Source organism: Gekko japonicus, unplaced genomic scaffold (genome assembly GCF_001447785.1).
Source record: "Gekko japonicus isolate JY-2015 unplaced genomic scaffold, Gekko_japonicus_V1.1 scaffold637, whole genome shotgun sequence".
NCBI lineage: Eukaryota > Metazoa > Chordata > Lepidosauria > Squamata > Gekkonidae > Gekko > Gekko japonicus.
Genome location: NW_015172573.1, coordinates 590,187 through 615,604, shown reverse-complemented (window position 1 = coordinate 615,604; position 25,418 = coordinate 590,187). Strand labels below are relative to the sequence as shown.

The window sequence follows — 25,418 nt, the reverse complement described above, 5'->3', positions numbered from 1 at the left end:
CAGGGGTGGGGAGAGGCAGGGAGGAAGCAACTTACCCTCCCTCTTCTCCTGCCTCCTCCTGGCTGAATGAGGGCCGGAAGCGGGGTGGTCAGAAGCAGGGGGCGGGGCTTCGTCATGTGCCCCGCCCCCCGTACCTCACCTGGGGGAACTGCGATCCCCCGCAATCCCCACCGAAATGACCTCTGCATGTTGTCGGGGTCGACGACAGACAGCCCTGCCAGAAGCCCTGGGCCTTGGCATTTGCCCCAGCTGAGGGTATGCTGATGCCTGCCCTGGCTGCCACCAGGGGAATACCTGGATTAAAAATTCCTTTTGCAGGGATTTCCCACCTAGGAGCTGCCTTGTGAATCGACCCACAGAGAAAACCCGAACCAGAAACCCCACATTTCAAATTGGGGGGGGGGGGGGGGGGAAAGAAGCAGGAAGAACAATTAAATCCCGGAGATGCCAGCTTTCCTGAGGCTAAAGTCATGAGCTTTGACCAGCTCCTCTTCTGTCCCACTAGGCATGCGCCCAGAAAGCAAACAGGATTTCATGGCAAGTAACGGGCGTTCCAGTGGGGTCAATCGAGGGACCTCACAGGGCAAGCAGGGCCAAGAGGGGCATGGGCAGGTCCACCAGGTATGTGTGGCTCAGTGCCGTTCCCCTCCCCGGCGGGCACTTGTCCAAGAGAAGGCACGGAAACAGGAGGTGCCAGTCCAGTGGCTTCGGCAGCCAGGAGGGTGGTGTCTATTGCCGCAAGGGAGGCAAGGTTGTTTTCCTGATTATTCCCAAGCCGGGATTTGCACGGCACCGGTTCACAGGGTTGGCTGTCTCTCCTGGCCTCCTCCTGCCCGCACTTTCCTGAAATGTCATCCTGGCAGAGGAACTTCCCATTACCCAGCCCTCTCCTCTTGGCATCCTGCTCCTGCCCTCCCTGCCGAACCACACAACGGCACTCCGCAACCTCCCGTTGGGCTGGATTCAAACCAGAAATGTCAAAGCCAAGGCCCCACCCTATCCCCCCACCCTCCCCGCTTAGCAAGATAAGACAATGCCACAGTCATCCGGGGCCCCGTCAAGGAGTGCTGTGCTTACAGGTCCTTTAGGGTGTTGTGGAGAGAGGTGAGTCGGGTTAGGACACCGAGGAGAAGTGAGAGTGTTGGCGTGAGAACCAGGCAACGCTGCCCTGGTGTGGGCGGCAAAGGGAGAGAGGCGGGGCCCGCAGCTGGATTTCAGGGAACAACTGCTGGCTGCAGGCAAAGGGGAGGCAACTAAGACGCTTTATGTGGAGAAAAGCCTAGGCATAGCCCGTTGTGAGCAGGGCAGGTTCCAAGTCTGGGGGAGCCCTGGGCAGCCGGTGCCCAAGAGCTTCCATCTGCCCCACCTCCAGGGACCCCTTTCCACACCTGCGTTCCACCTACCTGCCTGTGCATCTTTCTCCCTCTTGTAAGCCCTCCGAAGGCCCATTCTCAGTTGCCTTCACCACTTCACTTGCACACACTTTTCCCAGAAGCACTGGCCATTGCCACCAGCAGTGCCACCACCGTGCGCTACCCACATGCCCTTCCTCAATGACTCTGGGCAGTTGGGAGCACAGATACAGACAGATGGCAGGGGAGGTGTGTGGGTTGGGGGGGAAGCAGCGGTGGACCCCACCAGAAGTCCTGCTGCTCCAACTCAGGGTATGCTGACGCCGGCCATGATTGTGAGAGTATGTGTGAGAAGAGCCTCATGTTACCCAGGGCACATGTTCATACACACTAACCCCAGGGTAATAATTAACCTCTTAAACCTTCTTTTTTTATGTGCATGTGTGTGTATGTGTGTGAGTGTGTCTGTGCACCTGGAAATCATGGCACCCTCTGGTGACTGACCCCTACTGGGGGCCTAGAGGATATTCAGAAAGATGGCTGAATAAAGCCTGCCCCCAACTCCCGGCTCTGGTATTCCAAGGAGGTCTCCCATCCAAGTACTTGCAGAGTCGACTCTGCTTAGCTTCCAAGATCTGACGGGATTGGGTCTGCCTGGGCTATCCAGATCAGGGCTAACCTCTTAAACCTTCTGAGTGCTCATTTGGGAATTAATATACATGACCTTTTTGTCCTGCGCTTTTCTAACTACTGATGTTCAGTTTGTCTCTGCATATGCAAAGAGGCCCAACAGAAGCCAGCCCTTATCTGGTAGTGCCCAGAAATGTCTCTGAGCCCAAAGATGTTTGTTTACTTATCTGCTCATTGTAAAGGGATTGCATGCACAATCATACTATCATCACATCATTCCTGGTATCCTTTCTTGAGAAAGTTCTACAACTGCTGCCTCTGACGCCCTTAGCACGATTTTACCAGCCCCAGTCTTACTGTTGCCAATGAGGACCTAACTTTGCATCATGGGAACTGTGGGAGTGAATGGCTCCTATTAACCTGCATTGCCCCCCCCCCCAATGAGCCTCCCTGCTAATACCTAGTAAAAGACACATTGTGCCATGACATCACTTGTGTTTGGCATTACCTCACCCCAGCTCCAGTTCTTGGGCTGCCGCTTGCAAGGGGGGAGAGGAGGGCAGAGAAATGCTGAATGTGATGATGTCATGAGTTTCTTTCATTTTATTTGTTATCATAAAATGTGGAAAATACATTATAAACATGCTCAGCATTGACTGATGCTTGTGTTTTATGTCGAGGGGGAGGGGGGAGCGGCATGAAGTTAGTTTGCCAGTGGGGTCCCGAGAAGGACAGTATATTCAGAAGTGGCTCCCACTTCAAAAAAATTTGAGAACCACTGATTTAAACCATTCATGGGAGGCAAAGCGGGAGAGAAAGAGGGTTACCACCTGACACATGAGGCTGTGGGGAACAGAGATGCCAGCCAAGGCTCCCTCTAAGCTGTGGAGTCTTGTGAGCAAAAATTCTACTTTGTGAGTGACTGGCATTAAAGTTGTGAGCGAGCGATCTGGCTACTGCACAAGTTAGTTTGCTCTGGAGCCATCCTTCCCTGAGCTAAGACAAAAATGTGTGAGCTGGAGGCTAAAAAACTGTGAGCTAGCTCACACTAACTCAGCTTAGAGCGAACACTGCCAGCACTATTTTGCAATTGTGGGGTGGTGAACTGCAGGCTGTCGAAGGTCAGTAGTTCAGCAGTTCAAGACCCGGGTAGCCGCAGGACGGAGTGAGCTCCCGTCTCTAGTTCCAGCTCCTGCCAACCTAGCAGTTCGAAAGCAAGAAATTGCAAGTAGATAAATAGGTACCACTACGGTGGGAAGGTAACAGCGTTCCGTGCACCTTGGTGTTTAGTCATGCCGGCCACATGACCATGGAAACGTCTTCGGACGGCGCTGGCTCTTCGGCTTTGAAACGGAGATGAGCACCGCAACCCTGGAGTCGGACTCGACTGGCTTTCGAGCAAGGGAACCTTTACCTTTTTAACCTGTGTGAACTCTAATGCAGAGCTTGACCACCTGATATATGGGACCAGAATACATACCTCAGGCCTCCCTGTTATATCCAACATTCTCATTGATTGGAATACCTATTCGCCTCCTGACCCTATGTGCAACTTGAGTCGAGTTCAACCACAAGGACCCAAGCAGCACAATTACTACCATGTGTTAGTAAACACAGTTTAAAACTTCCTAGGAGGATGAATATGAAGATTCCTTATACAGAAGTCTGTGGTACTGTCCGGAAAAGGAATCTTCCAAATGTAAGCTTTCTCCAGCTATTATAGTGCTTTTACAGAGGAATTCAGGCACTGTGAATTTAAGTCACTTTTAACCCCATTCCATCGGCTGCGCTAGGAACCTCTGGAAACAATTTCTCGGTGCCCACAGAGAACTACAATACCCAAGGATCTTCTACGATAACCAAGCCACAGTCCGCAAGCTCTGAGCAAAACGGTATCCTGGCAACTGCCTGGCAACAAAAGAAGAAGCCATGATAACCATGACTGAATTTATTTGTTTACTTCATCTGTACCCCACCTTTCTTTCCAGTCGGAACCCAAAGTGGCTTCCATTGTCCTCCCCTCCTCCACTTTATCCTCACAGGAACCTTACGAGGTAGGTTAGGCTGGGATTGGCCCAAGGTTGGCAAGCAAGCTTTGGTGGCAGAGTGGGGATTTGAGCCTGGACTCCTATGGCAAACCTATGGCACGCGTGCCAGAGGTGGCACTCAGAGCCCTCTCTGTGGGCATGCGTGCCATCGCCCCAGCCAGGCCCAGACCGTCATTAAAGTGTGGAATTCTCTGCCAAAGTAAATGAAAGCATTTGGGATTGCTTTCCTTACTTTGTTTGGATCATTTTATGTTAATGTATGAGTTGTTTTTTCTAAACTAAAACCTCAGTATTCAGGTTAAATTGCCGTGTTGGCACTTGGCGATAAGTGGGTTTTGGGTTGCAGTTTGGGCACTCGGTCTCTAAAAGGTTCACCATCACTGTCCTAGTCCAATGCTCTAAATTAGGGATGCCAGCCTCTAGGTGGGACCTGGGGATCCCCTGGAATTACAGCTCATCTCTAGACTACAGAGATCAGTTCCCCTGGAGGAAATGGGTGCTTTGAAGGGTGGACTCTGTAGCATTGTATCCCACTGAGGTCCCTGTCCTCCCCAGGCTCCATCCCCAAATCTCCAGGAGTTCCCCAACCTGGATCTGGCAACTCTATGCCTCCCCCACCCCACCAGTGGCCAGGGAGGACCTGTCAATCCTACTCTAACCACTACACCACATTGGCTGTAGCTAACCGTAACAGAGCAATGGATGGTCTGTACAAGTCAGAATTTAGAGTTGGGTGCATCTGCAGAGAAAGCTGCCTTCCATACATGATATAAACCAAAACAGCTGCATAGAAGATTGGGAGAAAGATTTGGGGAGGGCAGTTTGACATAGAGAGTCTGATTCGCTTGTACCTCTCTTTTGCCATGCTGATTTTGTTATCTTCACTCCTCATATCAAAGTAAGGTTATCAGACACATCCCCCCCAGTAGAGGCAGGGGTCATCACTGATCAGCTGGCTGGTGGGGGGACTTACCAGTAGAAAGAAAGCACAGGCCACGCTACTGGTGTCACACAGGAAGTGATGTCATCACACCAGCAACTTCCTGGCAACGCTCTGGTATTTGGGCAAAAAACTCCATGATTAAAGCTGGTTTTACCATAGAGCTTTTGCCCAAATACCAGAGCGTTGCCAGGAAGTTGCTGGTGTGATGACATCACATCCTGTGCGACGCTGACTATGTGGCCTGGGGCCTTTCTCTTTCTCCTGTTAACTCCACCCACATCCACCACCAGTTGCCAGGAGAGTTGGCAGCCCTATATCAGACCAAGTTGCATGTAATAAACCTGGAGCTTGTGGGCCATTAAGTCTGGTTGAATCCACTCAAAAATGCCCTTAAGAATATGTCCAGATTTCTCTCTAGGGAGAGGTACCTTTTAACACAGGAGTTTAGTGCTAGAATTACCTTGATAATATCAGATATGTGGATTCAGCATACCAAACACCTTTCAAACAATCTTGCATCCAGAAGTTAGTAAGGACTATTCCACACAACCCCTTTCTCCAGCTAGATCCACACAACTGGATTTTTCTCAATGGGTTTATGTATGCCGATCCACTTACAAGGCTCCAAGCCAACACAGCAAGGAACGCCTATCTATTTTTTAACAGGTACTTTGTCAGGATTTGTTATGTCACAATTAATGGTAACAAAAGCTGAACAAGACACACGGAAGCAATCAATGCATTCATTTCAACCTGGGGGAGAGAAAAGCTACTTCTGTGCATGCCGGCTCTCAATATGAGCTTTAAAAAAATCGCCCTCTCTCTTTCTCTCCCTCTCTCCCTCTGCTCCTTTGACAAATTTTTGGATTTAATTCCCCTTGATTGGTTTCCAAGTTTTCCCTCTCTCACACCTCCTTTGACAAAGCAGCCGAAATCTACAGCCTGTCCTAAGCTCTAATAGGCCACATAACACAGTTTTTCCTCTCTCTGCACCAACCCATTACCCACCACCTACCCAAAGTATGTCCTTGGCTCTTCCGCAAACTATGGCCCATTCCACTGGGTCCAGCCAATGTGATTCATGTGAACAGTGGTTGTATTATGTGAGCCAATTTCATCCCGTCCAGTTATTTTTCTTAGCCCAGGGCTGTATCAGGTTGGTGCCAAGTCAAAAACAGGGAGCTTGAGTGCTTTATCCCTTTCGTTCTATAATCTGGAGGACATTTTTATTCTTAGGTCCACTATACACATGGAAAGGTTGTTTTTGGATGCAATTGTATCGCATCCAGTGCCATTCACTGTACAAACACTTGTCTCTCTGTGATTTACTGCTAAGGGTGGGACTGGTTACTCAAGGGTAAAACAATAAAGTTTCCTGTGCCTCTATTTCTGGAGTAATAACAAAAAAAGCTGTGTGACACCTTAAAGATTAACACATTTATGGTGGCATTCATGAACCAGAACCCCTTTTGTCAGTTGCATGAAGCATTGCATTCAACTGACATGTCCTGGCGCGTGATTATTTAAACCAGTTCATATACTCAGTGAACACTTGAATCTGCCTTATACTGAATCAGACCTTTGGTCCATCAAGGTTAATGTTGTCTGCTCAGACTGGGAGCTGCTCTCTAGGGTCTCAGGCTGAGGTCTTTCACATCACTGACTCCCTGGTCCTTTTAACTGGAAATGCTGGGGATTGAACCTGGGACCTTCTGCATGCCGAGCAGAGGCTCTACAGCTGAGCCACAGCCCCTCCCAATCCTAAGAATACTTTCCTGGGAGTAAGTCCTATTGAATAGAGCTGAGAACGATTCTGAGTAGGACTGATGAGGGTTGTTTTTAAAGTCTAGCTGATCTCCCTATCAAGACTTGGCATTTTTCAGATCAGATTTGGAAAAATCTGTGGAAATTGTTCTTAAAACATAGTTGGGGCATATTCACTACCCCAGGCCCAATTCAGAATTCCAGCTATCAGCAAGCAAATATGTATCTGCAACAGTAGCAGCGAGTCCTTCATATTTACCCAGCCTTTGAATCCAAGATGCCAGAAAAAGCAAACTATATAGAATGTGTATCTCATTATAAATCACCATTCCTGTTGGTATTTGGGGGTTATTGTTTTACCCCTAGCATACATCTGTCTCTGGTGAGGCAAATGTTTTCCAGTAAAACCTCTTTGGGAGGGAAGGGGGCATGGTATAGCCCAATCTAACCAGATTATGGAAGCTAAGCAGGGCCACTACTTAGAGGGGAGACCACCAGGGAAGGCCCTGCAGAGGAAGGCAATGGACAACTACCTCTGCTGCTAACTTGCCTTGAAAGTTACTTGCTGGGGTTTCCATGAGTCATCTGCATCTTAGCAGGACATATATGTAAAAGCCCTTTGTTCACACTTAACCTACTGACAGCTCTACGATTTCACTTCAATGTTTTCCTGGATCAGTTTTCCTTTGTGAAAATTCATGGAACTTTTTATTACTCCAGTATTTTATGCTGGTTGAAGTTGAAAAAAATCCCAGTGGCAAAAAATAGATTTCTCAGATTGTGTTGTGTTGTGCTTTCTGTGTATACAGAAAGAAAATTTAAGTGGTTATACCTTGGGGACAGTGGGTGGTTCTAACCATCCTCCAAGGAGCCTACGTCCAGCATAAGGAAGCTTCTTCCAACTTCCGCCAAAGTGGGTCTTCCCTCCAAAAGAAGAAGGCTCCAGATTTTGTTTGGATAGGGGTAGGATCCACCTCACTGCTTACTAATCTGTAGGTGACAATGTCCTAAAAGGACCAAGTGTTGGGCTACTTTCTACACATTCAGCCAAAATAAAGTATTCCCCCAGATAGTTTTCAAATTATTGACTTGTATACTACAACTCCGGAGCGAAGGCGGCATGGTATGGCCCGATCTCATCAGATCTTGGAAGCTAAGCCAAGTCCGTACTTGGATGGTGGACCAGCAAAGAAGAATCTGCAGAGGAAGACAATGGCAAACCACCTATGCTTCTCACATGTCTTGAAAGCCCCTTGCTGGGGTCGCCATAAGTCAGCGGTGGTTTGACGGCACTTTGCACACACATATACTACAACTCTCTCAGCAAAGTCTGAGGTCTAAGGAACCTTCTTTGGATGGTAATGGCTTCCATCAAAGAAAGGCTCTTGGGCAGTAGGAAGGCTTCAACCTTTGCTGAGGAGAGGTAGGACATGAGATGTTATTGGAGATGCTGGCAGGAAGGTTTTGAGAAGTGTACCACCACCCAACTGAGAGACAATAACTTTCACTCTAAATGCTTACCGCACTCAGCACAATTCTTTCCAAAGAACCCCAGGATACAACTTCTCTTCCTGCCTAACATAAGGCTTGATTATTCAAGGTATTGTGATTGCCCTGAACTGGATGGCTTAGGCTAGCCCAGACTCTTCAGATATTGAAAGGTAAGCGGGGTCAGTCCTGGTTAGTATTTGGATGGGAGACCACCCAGGAAGTTTAGGGTTGCTGTGCAGAGCCAGTCAATGGCAAACCGCCTCTGTTCATCTCTCGCCTTAAAAACCCCATGAGCGGTTTCCGTAAGTTGGCCGTAACTTGACAGCCATATCCATTTGGTTTAGGTACATCAGCTTCTGTTGCACAGGCTTACATGCTACAGTTTCTCCACCAGTGGAAATTGAAGGGGGACATCGAATTTGTTCTGCAATTACCCCTGAAGAAGAGACATATGACTAGAAACATATTGGGCCTTCATAAATAGTTTCAAGGGTGCCTCTTCTTGAGGCTTCCTTTTCTCTCAGGCCCTAACGATGAAATTCAAAATTTTGAGTCCAGTGGCACCTTTAAGACCAACGAAGGTTTATTCAAGGTATGAGTTTTTGTGTGCATGCACACTTCTCCAGATATATAGAAATGGAAGTTAACATTTTGCTGTTCATCTATATAGAAGCATCTGCCTATATTATATGAAATGTTAACTTCTATTTCTATGTATCTGAAGAACTGAGTGTGCATATGAAAGCTCATACCTTAAATAAACTTCTGTTGGTCTTCAAGGTGCCACTGGGCTCAAAATTTGTTCTACCGCTTCAGACCAACATGGCTACTCACCTGGACCTATACAATTCCAAGATCTGTCTCTAGGTCTGTCCTGGGTTATGTCAGATATGCACTGTGAGTTCTTGGTTGAAACTTAAACTTCCAAGCATACGGGGACCAATTCAGTTCAGGAATCAGGGGAGAGGGGGCTTAATTCTTCCCCCATGCCATTCCCCCTATTTTACTCGGGTAGACCAATCCTACCTTACCACCTTGTCAATATTGCAAATGTGGTCATGGACTTCTGAAACAAGTGAAAGGAGGTGACAGGCACTCACAAGTTAACCTACTTCGCAGGGCTGTTGAGAATAAAATAAAGGAGAACAATCTAAGCTGCTTGGGGTCCTCATTGGGGAGACCCCTGTGAGATAAATAAATAAATTTAAGGTCTCTTGGGTGCCCTCCCAATATCACCGGCCACTGCTTTGCTTGAAACAAAGGCAAAATCTTGCCACCGTGTTCCCAGAATCAGGAAACATTTCCAGGAACTGCCTTCTCACTTGAAACCTATAGCTTTAAGATATCCTGTGCACTAAAAGGTAACTTTTTCCAGCGCAGGCACTGAACTAGCCTAGGTATCTATCCACCGGGTGTCCCGATCCACCCTTCTCATGTGCCACCTCTAGGTGACATGTGCTGGAACAAGAGGAAGCCTGTAGCTTAAAAGCAGCTACCAACTGAGAATGGGATACAGCTTGCTACCCGGTTCAGTGCCAATGGGAGGGAAGAGCTGGATAAACTTTATTTTGGCTAGCAACCAACATTTTTTGGCTAGCATCTTTTTTTCCTCCTCCTCCTCCTCTTTTTTTTTTTTTGGCCCTAGGAGCGGAGGCTGGGTAAGAGGAACCACATGCCAAAGAAGCAGCAAGGAAAAAAGGGGGCCAAGGAAAGGACAGCAACTTGCGAAGCTGTCTCTGTGCCAAGCCAACCCAAACGCAGCAAGCAGAATTATGCAAATTGAGTGCATTTGCATGCATTGCTTATTTTGGATGGAGTTGAAGCTGAGAAGCCCAGCAGAGGGAACAGTAAGCCATCGCAAGAAGTACAGGAGGCTGGCCCGAACACTGACTTCTACTTGGGTTACCATTGACCATTCCCTTCCAATTTGAGCCTTTGTGGGATGATGGCCCTCACATTTCTATTTTCTATAACCGAGGGCTAGAAACTTGCATTCATTTTTTTCGAAAAGCAGTGTGAAAGCTCGGAAAGACAACCTCCACAGTAGGGTTGTCAACTCCAGTTTGGAAAACTGCTGGGGATTTGGGGTGTGTGTGTGGAATCTGGAGAGGGTGCAGCTTGGAGACTTCAGTAAATACCACAGAGTCCACCTCCCAAAGCAGCCATTTTTCTCCAGGGGAACTGAGCCCTGGCATCTGGAGACCAGTTGTAATTCCTGGTGGTCTCCAGGTCCCACCTGTGGGTCGGCAACCCTACGTCACAGAGTCCTAGTCATAGATACACAATGAACTTCCAAAAGAAAGAGAAATGAGCCTTGGGGTTGCCAGCTTTGGGCTCGGAAAAACCTGGAGATTTGGGGGGTAGAGTGTGCGGAGGGCAGGGTTTGGGGAGGGACCTCAGCCATAGACTTCACCCTTCAAAGAAGCCATTTTCTCCAGGGAAACTGACCTTGGAAGTCTGGAGATCAGTTGTAATACTGGGAGGTCTCCAGGACCCCACCTGGAGGTTGGCAACCCTGCTCCCAGGGGGGACCAGGCATTGATTCAGCCAGGTTCATATATACCAGGGAAGGAGGAGGGGATTGAGATGGTAGAACCTGGAGGCAGTGGAGTGGACCACTTCCCCACTGTAGGTGGTGGATTCCACCTCTTGAATGCCCTTGGCTCAAACAAAAACTCCATGACAGTAGAGAAATCTAGCACAACAGGAAGATCCACCTGCTGGTGCTTTTCCATCCCACCGCCACCTCATTCTGCTGCATGTGTGGACCAGGCCTTGGAGACTAGCCATTTCTGAGACTCAATCCCCTCTAATCTTTCACAGAGGCATCTCTGAACACTGAGGCAAGGCATCAAACACCCAGCTTTGGGAAACAGGTCAGAGCTATCCCCGTTGGGCAAACACAGAAACACAGGGCCTCACCGATTCAGCTCCAGCAAATCGCAAGGGGGTGGGGAAGGAGGAGACAAGACCCAACCCAAGACTCCTAGCTCCCTTACTTAGCCTCTAGAAACCTCCTCCCTCACCTGAATTTCATGGCATTGCAGTGTGGACCGTGGAGTCCTCGTGCTCATTACTCTTCTGAAAGAGTCTATACTCTGGTAACAGAGATTGCTTTCCCACTGCCAACTCCCCTGGGCAGGGCATGTGCAATGCGTTAGCACAGAAGGCCTCATCAGAATTTCATGATCCAAGGGTCATGGTTAAATAGAATCACATAATAACATAGTTGGAAGTGGCCATACAGGCCATCTAGCCCAACCCCCTGCTCAATGCAGGATCAGCCTAGAGCAGTGGTGGCGAACCTATGGCACAGGTGCCAGAGGTGGCACTCAGAGCCCTCTCTGTGGGCACGCGTGCCATCGCCCCAGCCAGGCCCAGACCATCATTAAAGTGTCGAATTCTCTGCCAAATAATTGTAAGTAAATGAAAGCATTTGGGATTGCTTCCCTTACTTTGTTTGGATCGTCTTAAGTTAATGTATGAGTTGTTTTTTCTAAACTAAAACCTCAGTATTCAGGTTAAATTGCCGTGTTGGCACTTTGCGATCAATAAGTGGGTTTTGGGTCGCAGTTTGGGCACTCGGTCTCTAAAAGGTTCGCCATCACTGGCCTAGAACATCCCTGACAAGTGTTTGTCCAGCCGCTGCTTAAAGACTGCCAGGGAGGGGGAGCTCACCACCTCCCTAGGCAGCTGATTCCACTGTTGAACAACTCTTAGTGTAACTGAAAGTAATAACAAATAATAAAAAAGTTTTCCCTAATATCCAGCCGGGACCTCCCCACCCTTAATTTAAACCCATTATTGGGAGTCCTATCCTTTGCTGCCACCAGGAACAGCTCCCTGCCCTCCTCTATGTGATAGCCCTTCAAATACATTGTGTGCCCCTTCAACCTCCTCTTCTCCAGACTGAACATTCCCAAGGAGGCATTCCATTGCATGGTACTTTTCATCATCCTCACACACGTACACACATGGCAATGTGTTAAAGTCACACCTGGTAGAGATGCTGTGCTGTCCCTAGGCCAGTTGTTTTCAAACTGTGTGTCCCATAAAATCCTGAGGTTCCTTAGAAGTTTACTGAAGTTTATCAAAGGTCCTTCCAGGAGGACACTGATGATGGAAGACAGGCTTCCACTGAAAAGAAACTCATTTGCCATTACTGATCTTCTCCTGTATGCACCACAGGGGAGTACTGAGATTGTTCTAGGTCCTATGGTCCACATGGAAGTACAGTGAGATGTGTTCGATATGGCTGGAACCCTATATAAATTGACCGTGCCCTCTAGAACTGTACCCAGGATCTTCTGCAGTTTCTGCAGGATCTCTCTCTCTCTAAATTGAAAGGGTTCCCTGAATGTAAGAAGTGTGAAAAATATTCTTTAGTGTGAAACCCATCCAGATTTGGGTGGCTCAGGCTAGCCTGATCTTGTCAGATCTTGGAAGTCTAAGTAGGGTCAGCCCTGGTTAGTACTTGGATGGGAGACCACCATTGCTTCACAGATGCAGGCAATGGCAAACCACCTTTATTAGTCTCTTGCCTTGAAAGTTGTCATAAGTTGGCTGCAACTTGACGGCTCTTTCCATCACCATTTTTGGCCTCCAAGCGCTAAGAACAGCACTTTCCTGGGAGTTAGACGGCTCTTTCCATCACCATTTTTGGCCTGGGAGTTTGCCCCACTGAATATGGTGCTGACCAGATCTACTTAGGTTTGCGTCCCACCTCAAATTGTCAGGTTTTGAAATTCTGGATATGAATTTCAGTCATGAGACTAATGGGGGAGGAGAGGAGGATGGGAATGATGAACGCGAGTTTTTCTAGCCTGGATCTTGATTCTTTGTCGTCTCTCACTATCATATTTTCCTAACTTGTTTCTGCAGCCGCCACCTCTTTGACGACTACTCAGTCTTTGAGATCCTGCAGCACGTTGGAACACCAAAGTGATGCTGGAAACACTTGGAGAAGGGAACGCTATAACCCCAGACTCACACGCACCTTATAATAACAGGTTAAACATCTGTTTCCAGCAAATAATTCAGATGACCTGGGAAACTAGGACTCCAACCAGAGGACTCACCACAAACAGGGGAGACAGAGAGAAGTCACCACAAAAGAAGTAACTGGAGAACATGGCTTGATAAAAGAATGTGAAAAAAGAGTAATGGTGAAAGTGGTTAAAAATATTCTACATAAATAAATATATGCTGTCCTGGGCTCTTGGGAGGAAGGATGGGATAAAATATAATTAATAGGACAGATAAGGTAACATAAGAGAAGAAAAATTACTATCCTTAAGCATTTGAGGTTCGCAACACTAGACTATAAAGAGCTAGCTTTGAGTCCAGTAGCACCTTAAAGACCAACACGATTTCTGAGGAGGAGGAGGAGAAGATTGGTTTCATACCCCACCCTTCACTACCCAAAGGAGCGTCAGAGCGTCTTACAATCCCTTTTCCCTTTCCCTCCCCACAACAGACACCCTGTGAGGTAGGTGGGGCTCACAGAGCTCTTTTGAGAACTGCCCTTGAGAGAACACCTCTGAAATAACTTGTGACTGACCCAAGGTCACACCAGCAACCGCATGTCGAGGAATGGAGAATCAAACCCGGTTCTCCCAGAGTAGAGTCCATGCTCTTAACCACTACACCAAACTGGCTCTTTTGAGAGTCAAAGCTCCCTTCACCAGATATCTGACAAAGGGAGTTTTGACTCTCAAAAGTTTATACCCTGGAAATCTTGTTGGTCTCTAAGGTGCTACAGGACTCGAATCTAGCTCTTCTACTGCAGACCGACCTGTCTACCACCTGAAACTAGGCTGCAAAGTGACCTGCACACCAAAGGCCATGCAATTTGTAGTCAGATCTGCCTTGCAAACAAATCCAAAGAAGTTCTTAGCCCAACTAGCCTCACCTCTCTCTACTGTGATTCTTTGCATCCTGAAACACAAAAGAGCCGACATTTGAAATGTGTCTCTTGCTCTCTGCTTGGTGGCCAAGGTGTACATTTCCTTGCCACAGGCAACCAGCAACCCAGAGCCAAGTTACAAGTCCCAATTTAATTGTGCCGCTGAACAGTTTGTTTTGGGGGGCACGCGTTCCCACTAATGACCAAGGACGAAACAAAGGGAACCCCAGCTAGGGAATTCCAGAAGATTCCACCACCTAAGAAGTCTTGTTGTTGGACAGCTGTTATCATGCAAGTGAGCCTGAATCCTGTTTTTCAGGCTCAAAAGACCACCCCCCACCCAGGTCCATATAGCCATTCAGCAAGGCTGCCAACCTCCAGGTGCTGCATGGAGATTTCCTGGAATGACAACTGATCTCCAGTTTACCAAGATTAATTCCCCTGGAGCAAACAGCAGCTTTAGAGGGTAGACTCTATGGCATTATGCCCCCGCCGAGGTCTCTCTCCTCCCCACACCCACCCTCCCTCTTCAGTCTCTCCACCCCAATGGAGTTGGCAACCATATGACCCGTCCCCCCCCCAAAAAAAAGCCTATGTTGTTCTATGAACAAAGAAACACCAGATGAACAGGGAAGGGAGAACTGAAGGTTTCAGTCACAGTCGTACAATATTCATGTGCTCCAACTGCAATTTGGAGAACCCAGCGCTTGATCCATTTCACTGCTCTGCGTGACCTTGTCAGTCAGCAATATGACCATCAGCCTCAACTTTCTCCTATGTTTACAACGGAAAGAGAAGTGTCTCCCCTGGCCTCTAGATTACAGAAGGGGCACTCTGAACCACAGGACTGAAAGATATCAGAAGAAAAACTTATTAGCCAGGGAGCAATCCCCAAATTTTCCTTTAGGGGGTGCTCACTTAACAGATCCAAACTATACTTGGATTCCAATTTTCCCCCCATTAAAAGTTGAATTTAAATCTATAGATTCGCATCAATAAAAACAGCCCAGGCCCTGTATCCCAGTGTGTTCCCAGGCCTGACATCTTGACCTCCCCATCTATGCCACTGTATATCTCTCCACAGCAGGACCTGAGAATTGGATCCACTCGTGCACTGGCATCTAAGATCTCCAAGGTAACAGGCTCAATGCCTACTGGACAGAACAAAAGCAAATATATGTTTACAATCATCAGCCAAGCTCAAGGGGAGAGACAATACAAAGTGTGTTCTCTATATACACAATGAGATGATGTACACTGTAAAAAGAAAAGAGGGCAAGATTGGGTGGAGGAAGATGGTTACAGGTGGAGAGATGAATGTGGAAAGACGTGTGTGTGGAAAGTACTGTGTTGTTAACCTTAATTCTCCCAGTACGGTCAAGGAATGAGCAGTAAACTTCTGTGCGATCTACGGTTGCCAAACTCCAGGTAGCACCTGGAGATCTCCTGCTATTGCAGTTGATCTCCAGATGATCACGTCCCCTGGAGCAAATGGCTGCTTTGGAGGGTAGACTCTATGGCCTTGTCCCCGGCTGAGGTCCCTCCCCTCCACAAACCCTCCCCTCTCCAGGCTCCACCCCCAAAATCTCCAGGTGTTTCCCAGTCCACAGCTGGCAACCCTAGCACTATCACAACTTTCCATGAGGGACATCATCTGGAGATAGGTGTCAAGGCAGCAGCATTGTTTAATTGGGAAGGCCTAAGATGCAGTAATGGAGAAGTTTATTGTAATAATCGTGGAGGGTTTTGTGTGCGTGCGCACGCCACGAAAGAGATAGAAAGAGAGAGAGAGAGAGAGAGAGAGAGATGGATAGCGTACAGTGATTTCAGAGAGCACTTCACCAGGAGCCTTTGCTCATCGCTATGTTCATCCAACGGCCCAGACGTCTTCCACCCCACCCAATACACTCTTACCCACCATTACAACATGCTTCTGGCCAAAGGATTCCTTCAAAGCCCTGCAGATGCTAATACACTGTCCCCTGGGTATCTCAAGGGCGGCCGTACGCACATCCCAACCCCCCAAGTTATGTTTCCCATGTGCTTTTGAACTTCTTTCTCCACTCAAGGAGAAGAGAGATGCCTACCCTCTCGGCATGCACAAAACCAGTCCAGTATCTGCCCATTCCGCACACCGTTTGTCGTTCTCTATTAAAAATGCAGCAGTCGGGCCAGTGATCGAAAAGGGGTCAGGATTCCACCACCTTCCCACTACCACAGGCCCTAAGAGAAGCAACACCCACTTAAAACACACACCCCATCATTAGGTGGAGATACCATCCACAGCCCCACTGTGGGAGAGTAGAATAGACAGGGAGTTGGGACAGGAAGAATCAACTCCGAGGGTGAGCAGGGTCCCTTAACTAACGCGCCCACTCACCCAGTCAGGGCTTGCCCCGATGAGGAATCTTACCAACTCAAACACACGCAAATGTCACAACTCATAACAATTGCCTTTACAGGCACTTGGTCTCTCCACACACACACACACACACACTTTCTCATACAATCCCAGTCCCCCGCCGTTTATTCACAAACCCCTCACACCGCCGCTCAGGCACACACACAACCACTGCCTCACATGTGTGCACCACTTGGATCTCTCTCACATCTGCTCGCTCGGATCCACACGGCTTCTTTTCCTCCCTTCCACCGGCAGCCCTCCTCACACCCACCCACCCGACCCACACAGAGAGCAAAGCAAAAGTAAAACAAAAACCAACTCTTGGGAAGTTTTGCTCTTCTAAAAAGAAAGAAGAGAGTCCACAGATGTCCCCCGAAATGCCAAGTGCAGCAGTGCCAAGGAAAGGAAGACCAGATGCCAAACCACAGATCTGACCTCCCACCTTACACCAAGGCCCAGCCTTATTTCCCACTCACCTGGCTGCCTGGTGCGGGGGACACAGACACCTGGAGTCGGGGGAACTTTCCACGTTCCGTCTCTTTGCCTGCTGTAGCTGAACGAATGCGAGCCTCCCTCTCGCTGAGAATCACTCACTCTCTCTCTCTCTCGCTCTCTCTTTTTTTTAAACGTTCACTAAGAAATCATTATACTCAGCTATTCATAACCCTAGCAGGTCATGTGACACAGCCCTGAAAATATACAGCACATTTTTTCAAAAACCACAGAATGACTTCAGGCGAAGACACGGAAAATATTTTCTCTCCTCCTCCTCCTCCTCCTCCTCCTCCTGCTGCTGCTACAGAGGCTGCCGCTCTCTCCCCCCCCCCCCAACGCTCAGGCGTCTGTCAGATTGTCAAAAGGACTTGACATCAGGACTGTTCCAGTGTCACAGAGCTGAGAGGTTTTGTCCGCCAAGTGAGGGGGAGAAAGGATGCGTCATAAGCCTGGCCCTCACCTAGTATGCACTCGCACACATACACAAACACAACATTTGTTTTCATTGTGTCGAATAAAACCAGGAAGGAGAGACCAATCCACCGATTTCTAGATTAACTCTTCCCACACAGACGCGCCACATGTGAGTTTTGAGGGCCACTCCAGAGTGTCTCTTTCGTCACTTGAGTCGTTAAAAATGTGCCACCCTTTGGGTACTACATGAGGGGTTCCCAAACTATTATGAGGACTGCGAGGTTTCTCAAAAAAAGTTATCAGGGGTTCCTCAGCAGGTAGTTCAGTCATGGGGGACAAACTTCCTTTGAAGAAAAGGCTTGCCCACCTGTTACCGATCCCACATACCATGTGTAATTGCTAGAGAATGTCAAAAGTTTTTCTTCATAACACCCACGTCATTTCAGGGCTGAGACACAACAGACCGGGCAAGTGGCCCTTGTGAACTGAGTGTGCACCGGACATTATATCCCAGAATCCCCTGCAATGTGCTGAAGTTCCATGGCCACTCCTCAAGGGTTCCTCAGCAGACAGGTGGAAGACAGCAAAGTGTTGTTCTCTGTTATTTCAGAGGGTTAGACTAGATCTGGTGGACTTCAGTTTACAGGGGAGTAGATTTTTGTGGATCATTAAGAGAAGCTTCCTATTGGTTAAGTGCAGCACAACACTGGAACCAAATATGTGGATGTGGGACATGCTCTACCCCGCCTTGCTGGCAATCTTCTAGCAGAGGCTGGACAGCCATGTTTTGGGAATGCTTGAGCAGTAGATTTCTGACACTGCACAGGGGGTAGGCCTGGGTGCGCCTTCCCAGTTTAGGATTACATGGACATGGTTCTCCCTGAGAACACATTGTTTTCCTTGTGTTCCCTCCCACACCTAAGGTCCTGGAGATCAAAGTGAGTTCCCAGGCACATAAGGTCAATTCCGACTGGTACTGCAGCATTTTCTGAACTTGGAGTGGACTGGGGGTGCTACTTGACTCAGAAGGGAACCAAACTTTGGGACAATTGATGGCCGCCATGTAAATTTCCCCAGTGGGCCAAACAGCACTCCCTGGGGCCATTTCAGAATGGAAAAACAACCCAGTTTGGGGGGGGGGGTTAACCCCCTTTCCCTATGTGCCATGGTCCTGATCCGAATCAGCCCTTGCATGCCTGGGAACTAAGTTCCAAGCATAGAACTTGCCGAGCATGTATGATCACCAGAACTCAGGGAGGAAGTGGGGAAATTGTAATGCGTGGTCAGGCTGAAGCAGAAAGTTTGAAAACCACCATGCCATGTCTTCAGCCCTTTGGTAAAACAAAGCAATTGTAGATTATGCGTGTCTGGCAGGTACTGTGATACCATCCAGATCACCAGGTAGGGCAGCTGCTCACATGGTGCAATTTTCCAACAACCACACAGCTATCAGTCCCGACAGCCTTTGCCTCTTTACTAAAGTCATACTAAGAAGAAGAAGAAGAGATTGGATTCACTACCCAAAGGAGCCTCAGAGCAGTTTACAAACTCCTTCCCCTCCCCACAACAGACAGGTAGGTGGGGCTGAGAGAGCTCTGACAGAAACTGCTCTTTTTCAAGAACAGCTGTGCCAGAACTATGACTTGCCCAAGGTCATCCAGCAGGTGCATGTGGAGGAGTGGGGAATCAAACCTGGTTCTCCCAGATTAGAGTCCGTGCACTTAACCACTACACCAAACTGTACTAAGGAAGTACAGAGGGTGCCATTTGGAAGCTACAGGTCATGGCAACTCCTGATCTTGCCTGCTGAAGTCAAATTATGCAAGATCCATTACTTGATCTAGCTAGGGAATCAGTTAAGCCTCTTCTTCATAAACCACATAGAGTTCAGTCTTGATGGGGCAGGATAAGAAAGGTTGCTTCTACACAAGGATTTTACTCCATGCGGACAGCCACCGCTGTATTTGAGAGCATCTACACAACATCATACCCAATACAGGCATGGCCTAGGGGGCTCCCATATTTTTCTCTGGGGGTTACAGAAAAACCTCCTTTAACCCGACTCATCGGGGAAACTGTGGGGTTTATTTCTCTGCTGCTGGAATGTTTTCACAGATTCCAATCTGATTCTTGGATCTGAGTTCTTTTGGTCTCAACTCTGCTCTTCCAGTTGCCTGTTTGGGATGCATGACATAGTTATTGTTCTTGCTATGATACCAGCCTGGGCCCTCTTCCTTCCGTTAATCCCTGTAAACTATGGAGTCTTGCGAGCAAAAATTCTACTTTGTGAGCTACTGGCATTAAAGTTGTGAGTGAGCGATTTGGCTATTGCATAAATTAGTTTGCTCTGGAGCCCTCCTTCCTGAGCTAAGACAAAAATGTGTGAGCTGGAGGCTGAAAAACTGTGAGATAGCTCACACTCACTCAGCTTAGAGGGAACACTGCGTTCCTTCCTGGACTGATCCTGTTAGACCACTTTGCCCATCCATGGGGATGCTCTACAGCAGCTGGTATGGGAAAGGGGTGGCGCTAGGCTCACGGGCATCAACACATAAAGCTGCCTTACATGGAATCAAACTGTTGGTCCATCAAAGTCAATATTGTCTACTCCGACTGGCAGTGGCTCCCCAGGGTCTTGTGCGGAGGCCTGTCACATCACCCACTGCCAGACCGTTTTACTGGAGATGCTGGGGATTGAACCTGGGACCTTAAGAACATAAGAACATAAGAGACGCCAATGTTGGATCAGGCCAAAGGCCCATCCAGTCCAACACTCTGTGTCACACAGTGGCCAGAAATACCAGTGCCATCAGGAGGTCCAGCAGTGGGGCCAGGACATTAGAAGCCCTCCCACTGTTGACCCCCCCCCCAAGCACCAAGAAGACAGAGCATCACTTGCCCCAGAGCCCCTAGCTATACCTTGTGGCTAATAGCCACTGATGGACCTCTGCTCCATATGCTTATCTAATTCCCTTTTGAAGCCGTCCATGCTTGTAGCACCCACCACTTCCTGTGGCAGTGAATTCCATGTGTTAATCACTCTTTGGGTGAAGAAGTACTTCCTTTTATCCGTTCTAACCCGACCGCTCAGCAATTTCATGGAGTGCCCACGGGTTCTTGTATTGTGAGAAAGGGAGAAAAGTACCTCTTTCTTTACCTGTTCTTTCCCATGCATAATCTTATAAACCTCGATCATGTCACCCCTTAGTCGTCTTTTCTCCAAGCTAAAGAGCCCTAAGCGCTTTAACCTTTCCTCATAGGGAAAGTGTTCCAACCCTTTTATCATTCGAGTTGCCCTTTTCTGCACTTTTTCCAAAGCTATAATATCCTTTTTAAGGTGTGGTGCCCAGAACTGCACACAGTATTCCAAATGAGGTCTCACCATTGATTTATATAGGGGCATTATGATATTGGCTGATCTGTTTTCAATACCCTTCCTAATAATCCCCAGCATAGCATTGGCCTTCTGCAAACCAAGCAGAAGCTCTACCACGGATCCACGGTGCCTGTCAGCTTTCTACCCCATGACGTTCTCCCCTCCCCATCTTTTTAAAGGGTTTTTCCTTTCCCAGGGGAACCATGCTGCAGCATTGCAGTGTGCCTCAGCTGGAAAATGGAAAGAAAAGGGGGGGGCGCTGAAGCTGCAGCGGGCACTAAAAACTGCACTGCATCCGTGCGTCTGCACAGGCGTGGTGCAGGAAAGGGAAGGAGCAGGGGTGGAGTGGCGGTGGTTGCAAGTGCAGCAGGATTGCAGAAGCCAGTCACACTCTTCCCCCCACTCGCCGCTCCCACTATAGTGCGTGTGTGGGGGGGTGTTCATGCCCCCATGTAGGAGCAGTCCAAGTGAGGACGATGCCCTGCCTTCCTTCATCCACCCACCCCCTGAGCAAGGGTTGCCAGGTCCTCCCTGGCCATTGGTGGGGGATGGGGGGAAGTAGAGTGGCCAGATCCTGCTTGGGAAACTCCTGGAGATTTGGGGGTGGAGCCTGGGGAGAACAGGGACCCCAGTGGGGTACAATCCCAGAGAGGCCACCTTCCGAAGCAGCCATTTCCTCCAGGGGAACTGATCTCTGTAGCCTGGAGACGAGCTATAACTCTGGGGGATCCCCAGGTCCCACCTGGAGGCTGGCATCCCCAACCTGAGCCCCGTTGAACCCTTTCAGCCTGACAAGCTGAGAAAGAGAGCTTAAATCGATCGAGCCAAAGGAAAGGTGTGTTGTTCTTATGACTGCCATGAACATCAGCCTTGGGAGCTTTAAAAACCAGACTGGCAGAACGGTTTACAATCTGCCTGTCCCCTTAACACATATGCCACACTTTAGTGAGATGGGAGGTCTCACGAAACCCAGGACTGATTCGAAGCCCTTTGACTCACCCTCGGTTACCCAAACTCATGACCTGTTTTGGGATCTGGGAGGAAAAGAACAGGGCATTCTTCGGCTAGCGGCTGCACGGCAAAACCACGGCAGACTCCCAGCTTGATGGGCTTGAGCAATCCTTGTTGAACTGGTTGTCCCCCCCCCCCAATAAATGCTTCAGGCTTATCAGTTGGAGACGGCCTGTTTCAACAAGAAGGTCTCCTCTCCTGTAGCTCCTGATGCCCGTCTGTTTTGTGTGCGCTGCCGTTTGGTGTTCCTAGGCTCTTAAGGTCCTTGCAGATTCCAATCTGATTCTTGGATCTTAGTTTGGCTACTGACTCTCTCTCCTTTTGATCCTCAACAGCTGCTCTGCGGATTGCCTCTGGTCTTGCTATGGTTCCAGTGTGGGCACCGCTTCCTTCTTGACTCGCTCCCGTTAGACCATTTCGTCCCAAGTCTAGGTTGCTGCTATTCTTACTTTTAGAATGAGGAACGGTAGCAAACTGTGATTCAGGCTTTTCTTGCGCATCATGTCTGCACTTTTGGGCTTTTTAGATCCAACTGCTTATCCCTAGAGTATCTACTACTATTTGTCCTGGTATTCTCAGTTCGCCATGCTCTCAGCCACTGGCAGATTAAGGAAGCCTTGAGTACAAATTCTGGCTGTATAAAGAACAGTAGGACAGGTTTGTTTGAGTCGTCTAGTTACTGCAAGAGCCTCCAGCAACTAATACCTTTTGCAGCCTCTGGGGAGGGCCATTAGGACATACAACTTCAAGTGTGAAGGCAAACAAAACTGGCAAAATGAGGAACTTGTTGATTCCCCCTTCTTTTGCCAAGCTGCGATGCCTGTCACATGAACTCCATCGGGCCAAGCAAAACAAGACTCAACAAACAATGCAAAATCTCCTTAAACTGGAGGAGGAAAAACAAGGCAGAGTCTTGTGACCTGTTGGATCCTATCAGCAAAGAGGGATGGGCTTTGGTTCAGTGGCGGAGCATCTTTGGCATACAGAAGGCTTCAGGTTCAATCCTCAGCGTCTCCAGGTAAAAGCATCACGTAACAGGTGGTGTGAAAAATCTCCACCTGAGACACTAGCGAGCTGCTGCCAGTCTTGAGTAGACAATACTGATGTTGATGGACCAATGTCTGATGGACCAATGGTTTGATTCTATATAAGGCAGCCTCCTGTGTTCATGTGTATTTGTGTGATTGCACCATCCAGCTTCCTCTCTACACATTCCAAGTGTTAAAAGCTTTCCATGGTTCATTTATACTGTTATTTGAGTACACTTTATACTGATTCTAATGTGAACGGCATTAAGAGTAAGCACTTAAACACCCTTTCTGGAAAGTAAGTCTTCCTGAACTCCAGTGATACTTCCAAGTTAAGATGCTTGCAAGTGGGCCGGAAGGGACTGATTTGCATCACTTTCGCTGTTAAGCTGGTCTTGTGAACAATCTGACTATGTAGAACTTACCAAAAAAAGCTCTGGGAAACAGGCTGAGCCAGGACAGAAATGCTGCTCCTATAAAATGATGCCTTGAGCAGTCAGCTAGAATCACCAAGCATTGACCTTAGCATAGTTGCTATAGGAAGGGAGATCTCCAGCCACGTTCATTACTCTCTGCAACACAACATCCTCTAGTTGCTTACACTGGATGGAATGATGGAAAGTACCGTCAACTGGCAGCCAATTTATGGAAACCCCCCATGGGGTTTTCAAGGCAAGAGACATTCAAAGGTGGTTTGCCATTGCCTGCCTCTGCTTAGCAGCCATGGACTTCCTTGGTGGTCTCCTATCCAAATACTAACCAGGGCCAGCCCTGCTTAGCTTCTGAGCTCTGACAAGATTGGGCTAGACTGGGCCATCTAGGCCAGGGTGCCTATACTGAGCAAGGGCTATTTCTAATAGAACTAAATAAACAAGCAGACAAATAAGGTGCCACAACTGATGGAGATGTAAGATTCAACAAAACAATCCCACGGCCATTTTGGCACATTGGCTATGTGCAACATAGATCCACTGAATCCACCTCTGTGTACATCAGTTTGATCATGTTGCAAAAGCTGGATAGAACTTGGGGGCCTCACAATAATGTTGACAGGCAAAGTCGACGGGTAATAGGTACAGGACAGACAAAAGGAAACAGTTCTTTACTCAACAAGTAATTACATTGTGGAATTCCACTGCCAGTGGACATAGAGACGGCTACAAGCAAAGATGGTTTTCAAAGGGGGTTAGACAAATTCATGGAGGAGAGGTCCACCTATGACTACTAGCCATGATGAGTTAAGGGAACTCCATATTCAGAGGCAGTAAACCTCTGAAATCGAGTTCTAAGAGTCAGGGGAGGGCTTCAGCCTCTATGACCAGTTCCCCACACTCCGAGCAACTGGTTGGCCACTGTGTGAAACGGGATGCTGGACCAGATGGACCACTGGTCTGATCCAGCAGGGCTATTCTTTTGTTCTTAAACTGGTACAGAGGGGAGGGCTCTTGGTAATGAACCCACTGCCTGCTTATTCAAGCACAAATGGTTCCTAACATCTCACAGGGTTTTCTTTTTTAAACCTTTCGTGGAGAAAAAAAAACTGGTGTCAGTGAGACGTTCAGACCATTTACTGAGTACATCCAAGATGGGAAGCCAATACAGCCACCTTACTTCTTTGTCCCCACATGACTCCAGCAGGGCAGGGCTTAGAGACCCAACCATGACTTAACAGGCACATGAAATGCCTCAATCCTAGGCCGTGACAGAACCGTGAAGTTCAGGCCAATTTACTGTGAAAACAAAAATATGCCCTAGCATTTGCAGGCAACAGAGCTTGTCCCTTCTCCATGGGATGCCTGAGTCCTTTTCTGGCTCAGACACTGTACCACAGGAGAAGCTCCCGGTTCTTATTTTCTGCTGATAACACTCCTTCTCAACCCAAGGGGGTCTCTGTGGGAAGGGTTCCAGCCAATGCTCCCTCTAAACTGTGGAGCGTTGTGAGCAAAAATTCTACTTTGTGAATTGAAGTTGTGAGTGAGCGATTTGGCTATTGCATAAATTAGTTTGCTTTGGAGCCATCCTTCCTGAGATAAGGCAAAAATCTGTGAGCCGGAGACTAGAAAACGGCGAGCTGGCTCACACTGACTCAGCTTAGAGGGAACACTGGTTCCAGCTCCAGGATGGGAAATACCTGGAGACTTTGGAGCTGGAGCCTGAGTGCAGAGAAGAAGAAGAAGAAGAAAAGAGATTGGATTTATCCCCCGCCCTTCACACGGAGTCTCAGAGCGGCTTACAAACTCCTTTCCCTTCCCCTCCCCACAACAGACACCCTATGAGGTGGGTGGGGCTGAGAGAACTCTGACAGAAACTGCTCTTTTTCAAGGACAGCTGTGCCAGAACTTGTGACTGACCCAAGGTCATCCAGCCAGGTGCAAGTGGAGGAGTGAGAATCAAACTCGGTTCTCCCAGATTAGAGTCTGCGCACTTAACCACTACTCCAAACTGGCTCTCACTGAGAGAACCTCAGTGGGGCATAATGCCATACAGACCACCTTCCAGAGCAGCCATTTCCTCCAGGTGAAATGATCTCTGTCACCTGGAGATCGTTATAACCCCA

General features: G+C 48.3%; 1 protein-coding gene across 1 annotated transcript in view; it reads right to left on the bottom strand.

Annotated features, from left to right (window-relative positions):
* RARG (retinoic acid receptor, gamma) overlaps positions 1-17,226 on the bottom strand; it is a 184,852-nt gene extending 167,626 nt beyond the window's left edge. Inside the window, exon 1 of the mRNA XM_015421378.1 lies at positions 17,014-17,226. The gene's annotated coding sequence lies outside the window, so the exon portion shown is untranslated. The remainder of the gene's footprint in view (positions 1-17,013) is intronic.
* Between the last annotated feature and the right edge of the window lie 8,192 nt (positions 17,227-25,418).